Here is a 23363-nt window from a genome sequence, read left to right on the forward strand (position 1 = left end):
TCTGTCGGTCTGTCGGTCTGTCCGTCTGTCGGTCTGTGTGTGCACGCGTGTATCTCAAGTTCGGCTGAACCGATTTTGATGAAATTTTATATGTAAGTTTGTTTCCACTATGGCACGGATCGATCAACTTTTGGTATATATCAGGCCTCGGGAACTGCACTTTTTAGCGGGCCTGTTTTACATTTTTGAACATTTTGAAGAAAATATTCAACCGATTTACTTAAAATTTTATATATAAGCTCAGCTCGACCGTCCGCAAAAATTCGTATGTTTTGGAAGAAATCAGGCATCGGCAACTAGACGTTTACTACGGGCCAAATATACATTTTTGTGTATATAAAGAGAAATAATCAACCGATTTCATTGAAATTTAATATATGAATTCCTCGTATCAAAACAATGAACATGTAAATTTTTTGGAAGGAACAGGGCTCGAAAACGGATTTGCGGGCCGATTTTACATTTTTTACCATTTTGAAGAAAGTATTGAACCGATTTACTTGAAATTTAATATATAAGCTTTGCTCGATCATACGCAAAAACTCCTAACTTTTGAAAGAAATCAGGCATAAGCAACTGGACGTTTACTACGGGCCAAATATACATTTTTGTGTATATAAAGAGAAATAATCAACCGATTTCATTGAAATTTAATATATGAACTCCTCGTATTAAAACAATGAACATGTAAATTTTTTGGAAAGATCAGGCATCGGCAACTAGACGTTTACTACGGGCCAAATATACATTTTTGTGTATATAAAGAGAAATAATCAACCGATTTCATTGAAATTTAATATATGAATTCCTCATATTAAAGCAAAAAACATATAACTTTTTTGGAAAGATCAGGGCTCGAGAACTGATTTGCGGGCCGATTTTACATTTTTCACCATATCCACAGAACAAATTGATGGAATTTCTTGAAATTTGATATTTGAGTTCTGGTTGTTGCCGAAACTAACTGGCGACCATTTCAGGGAATTCGGGTAGCACAAAGCTAAACTCTACTAAGAGCCAAATTTACATTTTTCTAAGTATGTTAACTATAAGCTTACTAATGTCCTAAAAATTGGAAAGAAGTATTTAACAGACATTTTTATAATATTCTGTAACACTTTCATTTAACTAGACAATACACAATGCGGTCGGTTATGTGCTGACCACATCAGATTTTTTTCATTTGATTTGAACAGCATTAATCAATAAACTAATATATTAAAATAGAAAATTTTAATATAGAATCAAAAAAATTACTATAATTGATTTCGAATTGCGTATTTAATTAATAAATTAATTTAACAGTTTAATAATCTATACAGAATTATTTTCAAAAATATTATAATAAGGCCATAGGGATTACATAATTATTTCTATGTTTAACTTTTTATCCTATACACATTATAAAAATAATTTTCTATACATATTCGAGTACTGTTATACAGGAATATTATGTATTTATATTTTTTTAAATTATGTGCTATGCATGAAATGTTTGTGGTATATATGGCTTTCAATTAATTTAGGCATAAAAAATTTAAATATAACAAAAAGTAAAATTACAAAAAAAAAATACTATTCTAAAATTATATATAATGAGCAATATAATAAATAACAATGTTCTGTAAGAATTTTGTAGAATTTTTATTACAAAATTTATAATCTTAACAGGTTAAAGACTAAAAATTAGTATAACATTTTAATTGAATTCTCATTATTTTTTGTAGTAACATAAATATTATATAAGATAGAAATTAGTTTTGGTTTCTAATAGAATTTGAGAGTACTTCTAAATACAATGGTGTGAATAACATAAACTGTTTTTTTAAAATTTACAAATGCAAAAAAAACAGAAATTAGTTCTTCTATTACGAAACAATATAATTAAATTTAAATATTAAAATGACAAAATGGCTTAAACCCATTTCTCATCAAAGTTTTGAAATCGTTTTTATCTTACATGGTAAATTGTACGAGTCTGAATAAATTTTTTTAGCTTCTAGAAATAAATTAATAATTAATTTCGTTAGCATAAGACCTTTTTCCTCTATATTTCAAGTTATCAACTATTGAAATCAGTAAAATGTCAATTTTTCTTTATTTCATATTTTCGAAACTGCAAGCTTTCCGAACTTTTTATATTACCAAAAAGCTGGCAGTTACTGAAAGGGTAGTCAAAAAATAAAATTATATTTTCAAATCAGTGTATTAACCATCGAATTCGACATTAATATAAAACTGAGTTCTGCTTTTTGTTCTTGCCCCGTAAAGTATGCAATTTTTTATTAAATAATAAAATATCTTTGTAGCCAGCTATTTTACGAAGAATTGATATGATCAAAATGTATTTTAGTCTTTTAAACCAAGTGCTATTGCGTTGTTTTTTCTTTTTCAATAATCCCCTTTAATCAGAACTTTTGCTTTAATCAGAACTTTTGTTTTTAACCTTGCATATATACATTTAGTAGTGAAAATGTTATTTGTTATTACTGTGACTGTCACTTTTGCGATTTATTAGTAATATACACACCTAAAATGACACTATATAATTTCTATAAAGAATTTATTTATATTGCTCTGCTATTATATAATATGCTTATGTAGCTATATATGTCATTTCTATTCATATATGTGTGGGATGTAAATGTGTTTGTATATATTGGATGTATAAAAAGAAACTTTTTATTTAATATTTCTGTTTTTGATTTAATTTTTTTATATTATTATTGTTATTTTTAATTGATTGCGCTTTTTCGAATTGCGTTTGAAAACTCTTGAGGTTTAAAATGAAATTAGAAATTTTTTTTCTTATTTTGCTTTTATAAATTGAAAATAACGAAGTAAAACTTTGAAAATAATATTCTTTTTTTCTCTTTTATTATTGGTTCTTATTATTTTCCATTTTCTTTATTCTTTATTCTTTATATATAAATTTAAAACAATCAATACACAATTATAATTACGATGGGAGTAAAAAGTTTTCAAAAATAAAATTAAAGTTTTCCTCTTTTTTTTTTAAATTTAATTTTCGAAACATTTCAAAAACATATAATTACATAATTCGAATTTAATTATATAGCTTTTAATTTAATTGTTGTTTAAATTTTTGTATTTTATTTTGAAATTTTTTTTTTCTAAATTATAACACCTTCTCTATTATTATACATTACTAAATTGTATAGATTTTAATTTAAATGTCACGCGATTTAAATGTATAGTATGTGTGTGTATGTATAAATGGTTTGAAACATAATGATCAATTTAATATAATTTATTATAAGTATATTTACAATGAGAATAAAAGTATACAAAAATTGGATTTAACATAAAAATAATAATAGTTTGGAAATCGTAAATATTTTTAAAATATAAAAATTTTAATTTTAAAATTAAAGTGTATAGCTATGTAATAATAATAATAATTTTGAAATATTTAAAGTGGCTGTCATTAAATAATTTTTTGTTTTCTGTGTAAGTAGCTTCAGATAAATTTATGGACACGAAAATCAGATATATGAACGTTTCCATACCTATCGCATTAGAATATTTTTCTTACCAATTTAGCTCAGCTGAATTTTTTGAGTTTGCGAGCGAATTTTACACACGTTTCATGATATTGCACAATATTTTAGGAATGAGAGAGGTTTTACTATGATGCATAATATTTTAACAATTTTATAAAATGAATATTACTTTGAATTCTAAATTCTAGACTGGTCGCGTTCATCTAACGTAGCATTATTTTTGTTGTTTTTACTGACCATACTGTGTAAACAATAGGTAGGTTATATGATGGCAACAAATTTTATATATCGAGTTTTCGGTGGGAATGCACTTCTCCATGGTAGGGAAGTGTAAATAAACTATTTTAAGCAACCTGTCAGTCTGTCGGTCTGTGTTTGCACGCGTGTATCTCAAGTTCGGCTGAACCGATTTTGATGAAATTTTATATGTAAGTTTATTTCGATCATGGCACGAATTGATCAACTTTTGGTATATATCAGGCCTCGGGAACTGCATTTTTTAGAGGGCCTGTTTTACATTTTTGATCATTTTGAATAAAATATTCAACCGATTTATTTCAAATTTTATATATAAGCTTCGCTCGACCGTCCGCGAAACCTCCTAAATTTTGGAAGAAATCAGGCATCAGCAACTTTTTTATAATATTCTGTAACACTTTCACTGAACTAGAAAATACACATTGCGGTCGGTTATGTGCTGACCACATCAGATTATTTTATTTTAGTCTCTCTCTAAGAATTGATTTCAAATATACCTATGTAAAAATAATACAGATTTTCAAGAGCATTTACATTAACTACATTAACATAGTTTTCGAAAAGTGGCATTCAGTATAATATTTAAAAATTATACTGAAGAAACCAATAATATTAAAAATCATTTCTAATTATTATTTTTTTCTCAATATTCTTCTATTACTAATTCTGTAAAGCATATAAAAAACATGTCCATTTAAAAAAAATTATTTTATTTACTTTAATTTTTAGAGTGAATTGGTTTCAAAACCCTATATTTTTTGAGAAAATATGGTGTGAATTGCGTTTTGCTTCTCACGTACTGGAGTTTCTATTGAAAAAATATAAAATATACTATTTTAGTTCGAAATACGGCCGGTTCAGAAACGGCCTAAGTATTAAAAGTTTTAGTAAAAAACAAAAATTTTATCATTTAGGGAGAAATAAAATTAAAAAATAAATTGGTCTATATATATAACAGAGTTAAACTTGGATAGTATGAGTTACAATAACGCATAGTAATTGACTAGATAATTTCGTTTAATTAAAAAATATTATGGAATTGATATATGCACATAACAATGCATAATATACATTGTAATTAAAATTTTGAACAATATTAAATTTATAGCTTTTTATATTACTTGATGAGATATCTAATACTGTTCCACAATTAAATTGTGATTTTTTTTCTATTAAATTAATTTTCCCATATTTAATGGGATTGAACTTGAATATTTCTGGAACATAATGGAAATTTTTGTAAATGAAAACTTGTTCAATAATGCCATACTCAAATTTATTTAGATTTATTAAAATTTTCTATCCAACTGGTAATTGTGTTGTAAACTTTTTGATTTTGAGTTTCACGTGCATGTCAATAACCTAATATAGATGTAACATATAAGTAAAAAGTGTGCATTTTAATTTATAAATAATTTTAATTTACCGCTTAAGTGTTTTTTTTTTTTTTTTTTTTTTTCATACAGATAACAACAAAATTTATGTAGGTGGTTTCTAAAAAATATTTGAAATGATATGGGTAGATGACAAAAATACTAAAGGATAAAAGAAAAATGAAGACAAAGAATATAAAAAGAAATAGAAAATGTAGAAAGAGATAGAAACTAAGAGAAGGACGGGACGGAGAGAAGAAGAAGAATGAGAGAAGTAAAAGAGAACAAAAAAAAGAAATGTCGATGGTTTTATTAGCGGAAAAAGATTGACATTTTAACTTTCAATTTTTAACATAGGTCCTCTTTTCATGGAAAAATGAAAATCCCCTAAAAAAGACAAAAAAAAATTTCATTCGTAAATTTTTATTAGTTGGGTAACAAAACAAAATGGAAAAGAAAAAAATATCGAAAAGAGGTAAAAACAGAATAAAAAGAGTAATGAAACAATGATAAAACTGTCTGGGAAAAAAAGGGATATTTATTGCAGAAAACAAAGAAAACTAATTCCGTTTACATAACATTGGCTGTATCTCTTCCCTTCTTTAACGCTATATTTACTCAATATTTTTTCAGTATATTTTTATATGTTAATTTTTTGGAAGTTCTTTGAAAATGGTAAAAAAAATGAAGCCTTATTTGTGATATATTTTATAAAATGTAATTTAAGATCATACCCTAGGACATTTTGAAGGGTTTTTATTGATTTTGATTGTAATATTAAGCATTTAAAACTTCAATTTCTTCACACTTATGAATTTTTTTGAAATGCACGATGAAAACAATTTTAAGAAAATTACCTAGAAGTGACAGAAGAGTATACCTCGTAATACTGTTCCAAATTTAATTCGTACAAAGTTCTTTGTCATAATTTTGAAACTTAAAATTCCAGCGTTTTCAGTAACTTTCTTCAATAAAATCGAATCTCAATTGAAGCTATACTTAAAAAGGATTTTAGTTTGAAAACGAAAATTTTAGATTTTTATTCATTTTTGAATAATTGTCGCACTGTTCAATTCTGTATTGTATTTTCAATGACAAATTTACTCTAACAAAAATAGTTTTTGTTTTGCCAAATTTGATCACATAAATTTTATAAAAAATACTTTTATCTTATACTTCTAGTTCTATATAATTTTAAATCATTATACATATTTTTTTTTTATTTATTCTCTACTTGAGCTTGACAGGAATTTTATCTTTATTTAAAATAATAAAAAAATTTTAAATATAAAAAATAATATTCAAATAGCTATACTATGAATAAATAACAAACACTTTCATTTTGCCCTTGTTTACATTTTACATTTTTTTATTTTATTTTTTATAGTGCTTTAATTTTTTTTTGTTTTGTATAATTTAAACATAAAAGGATTAAGTAATTTTGGGTGAATTTCATGAATTTTTTAAATTTAGTGTCCCATATTATTAGTGTCCCGTATAAAGAAGAAAATTCTTATATAACAAATAAAATATTCAGAATGAAAGTCTAAAATATAGGAATTAGATTGATTTCTTTATTAAACATTCTATATTCAGAGGAAAGAAAACTGTACAATTTTCGACTAACACTGAAATACACTAGCAATGAATTTGAACATATTCATAATAAGAATGGTATATTAGACTAACTACAGTTTTTATTTACATTTGAATGTATGAAAATTTAGTGAACATTTTTGGGACATAAAAAATTCAAATTTGTTTCAATATTGATTGATAATTGATATTTTTTTCTTTTAGTGTTATGTTGATCTTTAAAATACAAATTTTGCTTTACAAATTCTAAAATAGATAATTTAATTTATAGTACATTATTAGTGCTATTATTGCAAAGGTATAGTGCGATTATAGAAAGATGATGAGGGTAGTTTTACTTTGAATTCTGACAAAAAAACAGTAAGTTGTTAAAATATTGTTTTCCATATTTGTGGTTGTAAAAAGGAAATGAGTTAAAATGCAAGAGAATATTGAACAAGGTGATTTTACGTTTTTAGTATTCTACACTAATACCAATAGAGTATATCATTATTTCGATTTTGATTGTGTGTCATAAAACAATTTGTGCCAATTTTTCAACACAATTTAAACTCTCTAAGAACATGAAAGTTAAGCAAAAATTAATTATTTTCTTTAAGTTTTCTTTAAAATGCACATAATAGTTAAGCCTCGAAGTAACACTTTTTTTTTTGATAAATTTATATACTCGATGTCATTGTCACATTCCGTTATTATGGTATTTCTTGTCAGATTCAATTCCTCTCAACTATATTTTTCATTTTGAATTAGGATATGACGCCATTTTGATTAATAAATTGAGAGAAAAGTATTGTAATAGTATTTTAATAGACTCCAATTTGAAATGCATTTAGAGAATTACAAAAATAAAAATCGAAGATTAAGCAATTTGGGAATTGTTATAAATTTGCCGTATCAGAATAATTTATTGGTGGGTGTTTCAGAAATTTTATTATTTAGAGAATATTTAATTTATAAGATTTCAATATTTGCTTATTGAATAAGAAAACTAAAGTACTTCTCAGTAATATTTATGCATATTTGTATCCTTATTCTTCAGATTAAGAAAATCCTAAAATATCTTAATTTGGAAATTGAAATTTCTAATACTTAAATTCTATATTTTCATTTTAATTAACAATCTAATCTTTAATGAATAAATTTTCAAAATTATTTAAAATTTTCAATAGATTCTTTTTCAAATAGAATTTTTTTTTGCTTTGTAACAGAATGCTATTGAACTATGTAAAAATAAATGAATGAGGTGAATTATAAAGAAAAACGTCAAAAGAATATATGAAAAATGAAAAATTACATATAGAAAAAATAAACATATTAAATAATAGATTTGATATTTAGAAAGGTTATGTAAAAATGTCAAAATAAAATCAAAAGAAAATTGTTTTTGTAAATAAACTAATAGAGGACAAATGGAAATTTTATAAATTTTTCTCAAATGAAAAGTATAAATTAGAAAATTAAAATATTAGAGGTTAAAATAACCAATTGAATAAAAACTTCTAAAGTATGATACATGTATCAAATATTTGTTGTAACTGGAACTGGGATTAAGTGTCTGCAGTTTCAAAATAAATTTAACTTGATATTTATTGTATTCAAAACAAAAGAATGAAGTTATCAGTTACAAGAAATTGCAATATAAAACTTTCAGCATTTATATAAAAATTTCAAGAACAATAATTTTACCGTGAACTAACCCCATTTATGTTCATTTTTCACTTATTAGCATATTATAATTTTCAGTTCTATAAATTTACAAAAATTGCATATGTTAGGGAGCAAGTATAATTAAAGTAATTTACTTAGATATTGTGTCATATAATTCGCAATTATATTTAATTAATAGAAAAATCTAAAATTATTATTTAATAAGAAAATATGTATACCTTAATATTATATAATTATCGTAATAGATCGTAGCATGATGTTAAGCAAAGTTTTTTATTAAAAATATGAGACGTGCGTTGAAATTTTAAGTTTTTCTATGTTCAAAATTGTTCTTGAGTGTATAATATATATGTGGCTTGCTGCATGGTGATTTACCGGAATTATATTTCACAAAATTAAAATTTCACAAATATTAATTATACAGTAAACAAAATTATCTTAATTATGTAGAATAATAAAAAATTATACTTACAGTATATATTTTTTGAATTTCAATGAAAATGTTATACAATTTTAGCTTTGATCTGAAATTAAAGAAAAACAAAAACACGGTTACACTGATAATTAAAGAAAATTCTTAAAATGAAATTCTGTATACTTGGAATTTTTTATAAGATCCTATACACTTTAAGAATATTTTATTATAAAATTTTTGAAATTTAATTTTAATCTGTTTTTACAATATTATATAAAATGCACTAGAAGTAAAAAGAATAAAAAACTATAAACTATTATAACTATATTTTTTCCTCCCTTCATGTAATTATATATAAAAACCACGAACAGCGCATATTAACAATATATGAATATATATTATTAATATCCATATACGAGTAATACGTACATACATCCAAATATAGATGTATAAATTCTAATAAATAGATTCATATATGTATATTTATTGAATACATTCTGACAATAAATAATTTATGTGAAACTTGACTTGGTTTTAGCTTTAGATGTATACATAACATGTAACATAAATACATATATAAAATGTTAAACTATAACGTGAAATGTTTATAAACGAAACCAATAAATATTAAAAAGAAAAAAGAGAGAAGTAAAAAAAAAAAATGTATTTTCTAAAACCACAAGAAAAAAAAATATTCGAAGATCATTTATACTTTTTTTTTTTGCTGTGTTCTCTTGCCTATAAAATTGATGTTTCTTTCATCGAATATCCTTTTTACATAAGTACTGTTATTGAATGACATAATAATGTGAACGTTACGTAAAGAAAAAAAAATATTTTAATATATTAGAGAAACTCTGCAGCACAATTTCAAATTTGACTCTACACCAACAAAAAAACTGGTTTATAGTACGTAAGAATTCCTATATTGAAAAATAAAAGAACGAGAAAGAACGAGAGTAGATATGGTTGGCCATTTCAACTCTGTGATTACGGTACGAATAAATGACTTTAAATGTCCCAGAAAATTGACACACAGTTTCATACAATCTCTTGCTTTTTATGTGTCTATTGCTATTTTATACATATATGGAAATTACCATATAAACCTGTATAATCTTAATGATGGTCAAATCACCAAATTCTTTTGTTCAACATTTCAGATTGGTAACTTCAACAGTTCTGAGCTTCTGAGCTATGAACAAACAGCTTCTAAAGTTGTATGGCAGCTAGAACAAACAATCGAGAAATTTCAACGACTTTTATCAATAATAACTGTCCTAATAATATATTTACTTGTGCAAATTTTTAAAACTATACGATGAATAATTTTTGAGATATGGTAAAATTATTGTTGTTGGGTGTATGCCAGCTACTCGAGCTAGTACCTTGATCATATCCAATTTAAATATTGTTCTGGTAATTGCTGCTATAAATCATTTATGAAAATTTGGTGAGCTTAGCTCAATTAATTTTTGAGTTATCGCTGAAACGGACGGATAGGACGCTGGGTAAAAACATGTACTTGAATTTATACCTCAGCCCATTATTTCTTAGCATTACAAATGATAAGGCAAACTTAGTATACCCTTCGAACATTCGTTCGTATGGGTATAAACAACTATATTATCTACATAGGTATTTAAAGAGGCAAAACTAGTTAGAGGAATAACTTTATTTAGTCTGCTTCTTATATTTTAAATTTCATATTCGAAATAATCAAAATCTCTGCTTGTATATAGAATTATGTGTAAAATTAATTCAAGTTCCAGTTTCTTATAATTTCTATATAGAAATAATTTATTTTACAATCTGTATTTTTTTGCCTATATCCAGGAAAGAATTTATTATAGTCTGTTTTAGTTTAGAATTTTTTTATTTAAATGTGCTATGTAATATTGGACAGCAGCATAAATTAAAAACGATGTTTAACGTTCTAAATAAATCAAATGTGATGAGCTGCTATTTAATTTTCATATTTGACACTTCAAATCACATGACTTGTTACGGTTGTCTATATTAATATAATTCTGTTTCGTTTCACATTTCGTAAGCAATGGTTTTACGTTTGACCAACAGCTTCAAATTTCAAAATATTTAATTAAATACGTTCGGTGTGGAATTCAATAATTTCAAGTTTTGGACTTGTCAGTTCAAACTCGAACGTATGTTATGACGTCGACCATTAAACATGTAATTATTGATATTTTGGTTCAAAATTCGATCCTCGAATATTTTCAGCAATGTAGAGTATGTGGTTATAATGTTTTACCTTTGAAGACTTATTTCGTTCAATCGGTGTATATCGAATTATATAAAACTAAGAGTTATCTTTGTAAACATTATTGGCGCAACAAAAAATTTTCCATTTGACTGCTTGGCAAAATGTATTTGCCATTGAACTAAACCAATAATTTAAGTGATTTATTTCTAAATATTCTATAGTACACAGACAATAAAGAATTATTGGTAACCTTCTTATGAAATTTATAATGTAAATAATGTATTTTTTCTATTTTATTATGCATGTGGCATTTTTACATTGTTCTTTGGCTTATTTATGGAATATTTTAAATATTTTATTATTCTATTGAAGTTTTTCATTTGAAAGAAGTTTAGAATCTATTTCAATTTAAAACTAAATTATTATTTCAAGAGATTTGAAGTAATATAAAAGTTGCATATACAATGTGATAGTATGTTTGTGTATATTCTTTAATGTTTAAAATTTTAAAGAACAAAATGGTAGATAATATTCACATTTTTGCTAAGGATTGCAACTTTTCTTTAAAATTCTTTAACATTTTTTAATTTTGCAAGTTTTTTATAAATATATTGTGGATATATAGTTGAATATAGGAAAGCATACAATCATAAAAATAAGAAATAATACAATCAAATTTTTAAACATGAATTAATTTGCAAAATATTGTTATATAGTGCGTTAATAAAAGTGCGTATGCAATAGACAAATTTGAAATATTTTATACTTCTAACCTTCACATAGAAATTTACCCCATTTAATGAATAGAATTTGAAAATAGTAGTCTTTAAAAAGTTCAATCTTTAAATTTCGTATACAACATTTAAATATACATATAATATTTTGGCGCCGGAGAAACGAAAATATAATACAAGAGAAAAAACCCAAAAAATTAAATTTTTAAATTTTAATTAAAATTAATCTTAAGTTTTACATAATAATGCGCCGTTAATATTTTAAATATCATAGGAAAATTGCATAATAAGCAGGGGCGATATGAAAAAAAATTTATTTTATTTTAACAAAAATGACTACAATTTCCGAATTCTACTCATGGTATTGTTTGTCTGCATAACCTCAAAATTTTCAAATACAGAAATTTTTTTTTTCTTGTAGCAAAGTCATTCAACGAGGTAGGCGCTCAGCTTCTTGATAGTCTGAGTTATTTTTCAAAATTTTTCGAGAGCTCTCCTAAAACTGTACCCATAAAATTCTAAATTACAATCATATCTGCACCATGTCTCAATGGTTTTTCTCAAAGCTCAATATCAATTTTTGTATGTCAATACTTATAGCTTTAATTAAATTATGCTGAAATTGAAGTAAAATATTTGACAGAAATACCGAACAATTTATATTTTTTTTTATGAATCGAAAAAAAAGAGAATATAAACGAAATTAAGAGGCTGAATGCTATGAGCGATTTTCCATTTTATTTTTTTTTCCTTCCATGATAAAGACAAGTAAGCTGTTATGAACAAAATGAGAGGAAGAGCAAAACAAAAGATTTTGAATTTTTTTCTTCACTTATTCTATTTCCGTTCACAAAGATAAATGAGGCCTTCATAAGGCGGTAGTACAATTTCTTTTAATGTATGTATCCACGTATGTATGTTGCATATGTTATTCAAAAAATTGGTGAGATGAAAATGAAGAAAACAAAAAAGAAAAATAAATGAATTGAACAAAATAAAAATTTTTCCTTTCTTAGTGTTTTTGTTTTTTTTATTTTGCGAAAAAATTATTGAGAGTGATTGTTAAATAACCCATAGGCAGGCAGGCAGCATTTATTATACCAAAATGGAAATATATTTGATTTTATAGTTATAAAAAAAAATAAAAATAAATAAAATAGAAAAGGAGAAAAAAAAACTGATAATTAAATTCAAGGTTGGCTACGCTATAGGGGTTTTATTTGCTTGTATGAATGTTTAAGGGACTATAATAAAATATCAAAGAAGAAAAAAAAATCGAGCTAAATTTTATATGTTTCTTGGAACTAAAATTCCATACTTCTTAGTACGTATTTATGTATGTATTAATATTATACACGTGAAGTCATTAATACAATACAATACAATGTTTGGTTGTTGTTAAACAATTATACACAGTAAAAAATTTCATACAGAAAAATAAAAGAATGCCGTGATTTAAAAATCGGAGCTTTTTAATATAAAATATGTTAACAAATTTTCCATCTTACAAAATTATATTAAATTAAATTTGTATTAAGAAGAAGTTTCTAGTTAGTACTGCTAATCGCGATTAAAAGATTGCTGTGGATACTATTAATTCTTTTTAATTTACGTAAGCCCCGTTTTAGAAGTACGAATGTCAGCTCTGGTCTCCTCTTCGGTCTCGATATAGATCGTATTGAAGCTATGCTTAAAGGTTTCTTTCGTTTTGCTCTTTATGATATGGATTGGTCGGATCTATTTAAGTTGCTCCTTTATAAAGGTAGACTTCAGCTTTTGGACTTAAGGTGATTTCGTTGTCGTAGGGTGGTTTCTGATATAGTTTTCATTCATCAATATGTGGCGGGTAACGTTTTTTTGTTTGGTTATATTGGGTCGAATTTCTTACATGGAAAATCTCAGTAACTTAAGGTTAGTCTCAGTAACTCAAGAGCTTTCAATGTTCCGCGTCATAATATGAATTATGGGATGTATGAGCTAATGACGCGTATGTTGCGCGAAATTAACTTGTATTTGTTTGTTTTTTTTGTACAAATATAAGTAAGCGAGTTTCTGGGTGTCCTGACTATGCGGTAGAATTGATTTTGTTTAATTTTTTTAATTCTAGTTTACGTAACACTTTTTACTAATTCGCAATGTGGTAGCTTCTTTAGTAAAGTTAATTTTAGTATATAAACAAGTATATTAAGATTTTTAATAGTGGAATTAAATCGATTGCAAATTCGCCTGTTTTGATATTTAAATATCCTTAATAAAATTTATTTTATTTATAGGGATATTTTAATTGGAAGGAAAACAGTGAATGAGCTCTGTTTGAATAAAAATTTTAATAAAATATATTAAAATATTTAAAAAATATCTAATACTATATTGAAATTAATAAAAGTAATTACTAAATATCACTGACTAAACCATAAAAATACTTAAAGTCAGCACTAAAAATATTCTGGACTGCGTAGAATTGTAACAATACAACATTTTCGCGAAAAAGATAGTTCCAATTCATTTCTCTTTATTCAATAAGTGGAACGATACGAGACGAAAAATTCGCAAGTTATACGAATACACAAATATTATAAATATTTATGCAAATTGAAATATAAAAGAAGCACAGTAGCCCTCTGCTCCCACGAAGAGTGAAAAAAAAATACTACAGCTATGTGTATTGCATATTGTTTTGAAATATTGTATATAATATGTATACAATTAAAATCATCTTCTTTGTTAAGCCATATTTTGTTAAAATTTTTAATGTTTTAATCAAAACAAAACGCACAGGATATCTAAAATTATAGAAAAAGAGCAAGGATAAAATCGAAAAATGTATCATTTTTCAAAAACAAGATTTTCTATTATTGGATCATTTATAAATGTTATAGAAACATCTAATATAAGAATATTAGATACTCTTAAGAATATATATATTTTATATGTATGTGTGTAAATTTATAACTATTAAATTTGAAATGAGATACGTAAAGGCTATTGAACATATTAAATATAGAAATAAATTTCATAGAACTGATGATTAAATTGAAGGTTACATGAGTTATTATAAATTTTATGTGTCTTTATTATATATAGTGCTTGTGTATCATATATGTGTAATTAAATTTGTATCTTCTTAACGTGTAAAATTGAAGGTTACCACCATATTGTATAAATCAAAAGAGAACATAAAAAATATCGCAGAGAATATATTATGTAGTTTGTTAGCTTAAAGGTTATATATGTAATTAAAATACTACACTAGTTATATGATTTTACCTTATGTTTTAATTAATAAGAAAAATCTCATAGAAAATATACGCTATAAAACTGAAAAAATTTTTTTTTTTTAGTTTTCCTAAAGCATAATTTTTCTTGAGTAATAATAGTTCTTGTATTCTATTAATCGCTTACTTATTTTGGATTGCTATACGGAATATTTCAGGAGAAAATTATCGAAAATTGAGGTCTCTCATATTGAGTACCGAAAATAACTGAAACATTACCAAAAAGAAAAACTATTTATGCAATTTTCACAAAACGAAATATTCGGACATGAAATTACTTTTTTTTTTCCCAGTTAACCAAGTTTGGGGATTTCCATACACGAAATCATGGCATATTAAATTATTTTTGAATAGCTCAAGAAGTACCACAAAATTTAAATCGGAAAATTTTGACGAATTCTATGTAAAATGCACTACATTTCAAAAACTACAAGGAATTCTTTGGTTGAAAAGTCAAATATGCTTTGCTGTCTAATACAGTGACATCTATTGAAATTAAGGTAACAGAAGCGATATTAAATTTCCTTTAATCGGCTTAATACATTGCTATATTTTTATTTTTCAATTTATACGAATATTTATATTTTTATATGAACTCAGCGTTCCTTTCAATCAAATAGATTCTAAAATGCTTCCCAAAATAGTTAGGATACTAAATACTACTTATGTTCCACTCATATTCACATTTTACTACGGCTATACTTTTTGTGAAAAACGAAATCGCTGAATTTTTACAAGTATGTGACCCATTACTTTCCTTAGTTTCTTAAAAACATAAAACGTAATTTATATTTTGATTTTATAAATCTTCTTCGCTCTGTCCATTTCAATTTTAAGAAAAAATTTTCAAATACAAAAACTCAGAAGTCGTTAATTTTAATTTTGAAAATTTTTAAGGATAATTTAGAAAAAAAGCGCAATAACAAGGTAAGATGATTTTCTTTTCTAAAAACAACAAAATAAAAAAAATTACAAAAAGAATAACAAAAAAGTGTAATATTTTAAAGGTGTGAATCAGTAATTTAATTAAAGTTTGTTTTCATTTTATTAATATTGTTGTTTTTGTATAGAGAAAAGGTGCGATTATACAAAAAAAAAAAGAAAAGAAGGAGGCAAAATTCTTATATACACCCAAATCTCTTATTTTTATATTGTTAGTATTATGTCGCGAATATTAACGTTTGAGTCAAGAAGTCTGGAATCTAAAAGTAAATCCTTATTTACTTTTTTCTCCCTTAATTTTTATTTTTGTTTTTCCTTTTTCAATTTTACCTTTATTATATTAAAAATTTGGAGGATCAAAACTGTGATTTTTAAAACAGCACATTTTTTTTTTAAATAATTTCAATCAAAATTCTGATTTTTAGCTAATTTTGATTTATAACTGAGAAGATAATTGGTGTTACATTCTTCCTCTTATACAGAAATTCGATGAAAGATATTAAGGGTCACTTCGAATTTTCATATGTAATATAGAAAACTACAGGAAATCACTTAAATTATTTTAAATAAAATAAAATCTGGTCATTATTGAATGGAAAAGCTCATTCAACATTCTTAGATGTGCAAAAGTTTTTCTAAAATAAAAGAAATAATTCGTCATCCTTTCTACAATTTTATTGAATTTACAAACTTCTTATATTGTTTCGACACAAAAAATTGTAAAAATCTTGTATTTTCATGATTATGAAAGGCTATAACTCGAAGAAGGTCATATATACAGAAAAATTTTTGTTTTAAAGAAATAATATGTAGTTTGTTCAGTAAATTCTATTTGACAAACGAATAAAGGAGAAGGTAAGCCCAATTTTTTCGAAATTATTTATGAAATGTGCTAAAAAAGTTGTATATAGTGTAAAATGGTATATTTTAATTTTATTATTCTTACTTAATTTCTTTTTTGAAAATAGATTCGGGGTATTATTATTTTCTGGAATTTTCTTTTTGTTATTTTGAAAGTAGATGAGGGAAAAGATTTTTCCTAAGAGTGATATTTTGGGGTAGAATTATTTAATTTTCTTGATTGTTTAATTTAAAATTGTGGTTTTATTTTTGATTATAGAAGATTTACTTCAAAAAAAAAAAATTGTCGGGTAATAATAATAAGATGTTTACCTGCAAAAAATGTTTTAACTTTAATGTTTAGAATTAAAGCGAGAAAAAAAAAACAGTTTATTAGAAAGTTAAAAAAATTATGAGATGTTTTAGGCTTGTGCCTCATTTGCACTTTGGAATCAATTTCAGAATAATTTATAATTCTTCCCAATTGAAGTTTATTATTATGCCTTATTGTCATACTGCATTATTACTCGTAGAATCACATCAGAAGAATAAGACTACATGTCCAGTATATAGAAACATTGTTTTGTTTAATAATAATTTAATCCGAAATGAAAATTTTTAAAGAATTAGGCCTTACAATAATTTATTTTCAGAAAAACGAGTGAATTTGTCTTTTTTTTGGTAAATTCAATTTTGGTAAATGAAAATTGATGAAAATAATGCTAACATGACTCCCAAAAGTATGCAAATTTTTTTATGTTGAATATTTCAGAATTGAGAGAATGCTATACGTTATCTTACATGCTTATAACTATATGTTTAAATAAATTCATAATTTTAATCATATAAAATTCAATTATTAATAATGATTTAAAATAAATCTTTTCGTTCAAAAGATATTATTGTCTTTTTTTTAAATTCGAATAATTTTGAAGATATTTTCAAGGTAATAATGTAAAAAAAACATTTCAAAATACAAATATAATGTAATTAAAATTTTGTAATATAATTTTATGTAATGAAGTAATTAATCTTTTTGATGTTAAATTTTAATTTTTTAACTAGATTTCTACAAATTAAATGTCCTTATACATTTAAATGATGAAATTACTTTTAACCAAATTGATTTATTATATTATATAATTTAAAGGTGAAGTAAATTTATGATCCTTGAAATTATTATAAACAAAGAAATTAAAATGAAAATTTTATATAATTAATTATAATTATATATGTATTTTAATTACATTACTTACTTATATAATTTCTAAAAATTGTTATGGTGTTTGTTAAAGTTGAAGTATGAAAACGTCCTATTTAAGTGCTTTAATTTATCTTTTAAATTTTCTCTATTATATAACTTTAATTCTCATCATTTTGACTAGCAAATATTAAATAAAATATTTATGATTTTAGAATATATTTTATAGTATCCAAAAAAATTTTCTTGAGCTAGTTATTCTACCCATAATTTAATTGTTATACTGTGAACTGGCGTAATATATTAAATTATATATTTAGGATATGAAATGAATTTTTTACGTAAACCTACATTATTTTTCATTTAACTATACAGAAAATCCTGAAATTCAGAAATTATGTTTTGTTTATGAAAATCTAACAAATATATTATATTATGAAATTAACAAAGAATTTTGTAGATTTTTATACTTTTGCAATATGAAAATTAATGGTTTCATCGATTTTGATTGTACAGTTGAATTGGATGCTCATGAGAAGTGCCATTAGAAGTGAAAAGCTAGTATTATATGCTCTGCTGTTTAAACCATGTTCCTATTTAATAATATGAAAACTAAAAATTGAAAACTAAAAATAAATCAAGAATCAGAAAGAGAAAAAGAAAGTTATTATCTTTTTCTCTTTTTGATAATACTTAAATATTTAATTACTAGTATTGTTATTTACTTTGTTAATATTAATTCAAAAAAAAAAAAATTAATATTTTCAACGAAAAAAAGACAATATTTTAATTGATTTTCATTGTAATTTTCAATATCCTTGTATATATTTGAATACATAAAAAAACAAGAGTATAAACAACATTAAAATGAAAACAAAAGAAATAAGAAAAAAATTATAGAACAGGAATAACTTGTATAAAAAGCGATAAAGGAAAACCAATTTAAATTACAATATAATTTTTTAGATTTCAATTTATGCGAATCTATATATTGAATAGAAATATTATTGAAAATATTTTGTATTTTATATTATATACGTAAATACATATATTATATAGGTAAATTTCAAGGACTTATAAATTTTATTCAGTAGGATATCCTTGATATTAATATTGTGTTTGTAAAATTTATTTATATAATAAAAGAGTGTTTGCTATTTTATATGGTGTATACTTTCTTTTTTTGATGAAAAATTAAATGTTGTAAAAGAAAAAATTTTTCCCTCCAAAATATTATTAAGGTCCTTGAGTATAAGAAAAACGAGTTCCAGACAGGTATTTGAGAAAAGTTTTATCTATTTTAATAAAACGTTAACTATTTTAATTTAAACGTTACGTTACTATTATGTGAAATATTGGGTGTTGTGATTATTATATATTTTAACATAATTCCCATTAATCAGTTTTAACAGTATGTAATATATGTAAATATGTCAATAGAATTCTTAACTGTTTGAAATACACATTTATTTAGTAATAGTAGTAATAGTAAGAGAGGAGGCGCTTCGCCTAGCTACACACGGGAAGCTTATACCAAGAAATAGGTTCATCGGGAATCCTCAAATTAACACCTCACGATTCCCAATGTAACACATTCACTAAAATCATCTACTAGAACCAATTAACCTTCTTCTTGGCGAACTTCGAAAGCCGCGCCAAAGACTTCGCCGACAGGTTGCCAAGGCCATCATAAAAGAAAGTCTTTGGGATGCGATTCCCACAGCCATCGAACTGTATCTCCATTATCTCAGAGAAAACTGGCGCTCCCGCACCTTCCATAGTCTAAGTCCCATCCATATAGATCGACAATCTCTCATTTATGCTTTACCCCGCAGTACTCCATTCCTTCCTTTGTACTTTGTACAGTGACTATATTTTTTAATTTGGTAAAATTTGGTGATACTAGCTTAACAGACTAGCAAACAGACAGCCGCATCGTTAAATCAACTCAGAATTCAACGGTCGTTAAAAGCCAACACAAAATTTCACTTCTATTTCTTAACTTTACAAGTGAAGCGGTACATTTATAATACCCTTCAAACATTCGTTAGTACGGATATAATTATTTAAATTTGTTTGATTATCAGTTAAATAAAAGGAAAAAAAAATTAATAATATGTCATTTTAAAAAGGCGTTAATCAATCATTTTGAACATAACCATTCCTTCTCTATACTTTAACGCGTTAAAAATTTGCCACTAAATGTATTTGTTCTTTATAAAATTGTGATGAAATCTAGGAATCATATTGTATGCCAAGGACATTTACATTATTTTATTCTTCCTTTTCTTTTAATTCAAAAGTTTCTCTTTTTTATAAGACACCCATATAATAAAATATTTTTCAAAAGGAATATGTATATATGTGTATGTAACTATTTCTCAATAGTATATAATAAAAAGTTGGCATTCTTTAATAATTATGGGGAATATAAAACCGAACCGAATAAGAAAATACAAGACCTGAATTTCCAATTAAAATAATATTTTTGTATTATTATTATAATTGTATACATATAACATAGGTATAGTATATAAATTATATATAAAATGATATATAGAGTATGTCGTCTATATGCTTGTATCTATATGTAATATGAAATTTATTATAATACAATAGGATTTTGTTACGGTATTCCTTCCTATACCTGTGAAAAAAGCTGTAAAAAACTATAATAAATTTTACAATGCTACATAATAACGTAAATAATATCGTAATACCATTTATACATATAAAAATATGTAGTATAACAGTATAAGATTAAGTATAACAGTATAAGATATAATTTTTCCAAAAGTAAAATAAAAAGCTAAATAAAAAAAAATTTAATTTCAATGAAGAATATGATGCTTACTTTGTTAAATTAGCTCAGAGGGCCCCACAATTTTGTGCTTCAATCTAAAATACATTTAATTACTATTTACATTTAATTTGAATAAATAGATTATTCAAATACATCTAATTCAGCCAAAATAATTCAACCATTAAATAAGCTCCAACTGATATTATGAAAAGCTACTTAGGTAATTAGCTACTTAGCTACTTAGCTAATCTGGTGACCTTAGTTCAATTAGTTTTTGAGTTATCGATTTGGCGAACGGAAGGATGGACAGACGGACAGATATGCTTAAATAGACTCAGAATTCGAAGCTGATCAAAAACATACATTTATGTCTATATCTCTAACTATTATTTCTTAGCGTTAACAAACGGTGAGGCAAATTTAGTATACCCTTCGAATTTTATAATTAAAATTCATCTTAGAATTTGTGCCTCTCAAGACGTTAATTAAAATTGAAACGTGGTTTTAAATATTTCAACATTTTTTTACAAGAATGACTTGTGACTTCATTTAATTAGAAACTATAATTTGACTATTCTTATTTTATTTTTGGAAACTTAAAATTCGATATAACCAAATATTTTGTGTAGCTCTAGCTAATTTTTAGACTTTTCTGACTGTTATTGGAAAATCTGAAGTAACTTGAAAAAAATGCATATATGTGCAAGCGTACTTTGTGAGAAAATTTATCCCCCTGTAAGTGTAGATAATACAATATTCCAGACTATTTGAAAAATGATTTTATAAATTGTTTGTATAACAAAATGTATTATTTTATACAAACGATTTGTAAATAATATTAAATATAGTGCATAAATACAAAATAATTTAGATATTGTTAAATAATACACCAAAATATGTACCATTATTTAATAGATTTGTTATAACTTCTATTTTAGAATTAATATACCGATAACACCATATAAGAAATATTTTATTAAAATCGCGATTAATATAAGCCTAATAACTGTATAGGTATATTGCAAAATTATTCTACAATATAATCAAAAAAATCTGATAAAGTCAGTACATAACCGACCGCAATGTGTGTTGTTTAGTTTAGCACAAATGATTTTTAAACATTTCTTTTCAACTTTAAGGACGTTAGTTAGCTTTTAATTAATATACGTAGAAAAATCTAAATTTGACTTTTAGTATAGAGTTTCGCTTTGTGCCATCCGAATGACCTGAAAAGTTCAACAGTTAGTTTCGGCAGTAAATAGATAAAGTTTCAAAAAATATCGTCAATTATTTTCATACAGATATGATAAAAAGTGTAAATTCGGCCCTTATTCGATTGTTCCGAAAAATTTATTCCTTCATCGTCTAAACACTTTAGATTTTAACATTAAATAAAAGTTGATCAATCCGTAAAATATGTTTGGTGGAGTTTGAGAACACGCATACGCACACAGACTGACCGACTTAAATAACTTATTTGCCCTTCCCTAGCATCGAGAAATCCCACCGTAAACTTGACATCCAAAATTTGGAGCCATCACATAATCTCCCTTATTGGATGCAATGCCGTCGTCGCTAATAAACTTTTTGAGAAACACTGATTTTATACAAATTGTATTTAAAGTATAATGTTATATATTAATTATAAAACTACTTACATATATTAATATGTACGTACATACTCATATATAAATCTAATATATCACATTTAATATTGGTTTTGTTTATGGCACAGTCAGTAGTAATCATAAACCTCATAAATTAATTAGATGTTGTTAGAAGCTCTAATTTCACCTTTTATATCCAATTTATTTTCTATTTCGAAATAATAAATATACATTTATCCAAGCATATATGCATATGCATGTATATATATAGTAAAAAATCGTTTATAACGGCATATAATAATAATTTGGTTTTGTTAAATTATACCTTTTATATATTTATACATATATACATATATGTATATATATTTATTTTTGATGACAGAAAAATTATGATAATAATAATGATTATTATTATTGTTTACTATATTGTTATACAAATAATTTATTATTGCGTGAGCTCTGCGGTACAAAAACGTTAAATGGATTTTATAGCTAACAAATATTTCAAAAACAAAAAAAAAACAGAAACCCGAAAGAAATAAAAATAAATTAAATAAAAAAAAACAACAAAACTTTTTTTTTCTCCAAAACATCTAAATTTGGTAATTTTAATATAATCAAGGTATATAAGCTTCCTATATAGCTATAAGTTTTTGTGTAATGTATACCAATTAAAATATAATGAATTATTATTAAATTGTACGTGTATATACAGTACAGAAATTGGATCGGAAAAAAATATCAGATTGTTAATAAATTAATACACGAAAATAAAAAACTCAACTTTAAGAAATAATTTGTGAATTAGTTTAAGGGTTTGAATTTTATAATCAAAATAATTTCAAAACAAGTAGTTCCAAATTCTAAATTTTTTTTTTCTGAATGATAACTTTAAGCGCGACA

The 23363-nt window shown here is 24.6% G+C and overlaps 1 protein-coding gene across 4 annotated transcripts in view; it reads right to left on the reverse strand.

Annotated features, from left to right (window-relative positions):
- The window catches only part of LOC129609863 (acetylcholinesterase-like), a 171165-nt gene that overhangs the window by 45340 nt on the left and 102462 nt on the right, over positions 1 to 23363 (reverse strand). For 2 of the 4 annotated variants that reach the window (XM_055522016.1, XM_055522013.1), the window contains exon 4: positions 8892 to 8943. The exons of the other annotated variants lie outside the window; for them this stretch is intronic. The gene's annotated coding sequence lies outside the window, so the exon portion shown is untranslated. The remainder of the gene's footprint in view (positions 1 to 8891; positions 8944 to 23363) is intronic. 4 annotated transcript variants of the gene reach the window in all.

Source organism: Condylostylus longicornis, unplaced genomic scaffold, assembly GCF_029603195.1.
Source record: "Condylostylus longicornis isolate FDR11 unplaced genomic scaffold, ASM2960319v2 ptg000040l, whole genome shotgun sequence".
NCBI lineage: Eukaryota > Metazoa > Arthropoda > Insecta > Diptera > Dolichopodidae > Condylostylus > Condylostylus longicornis.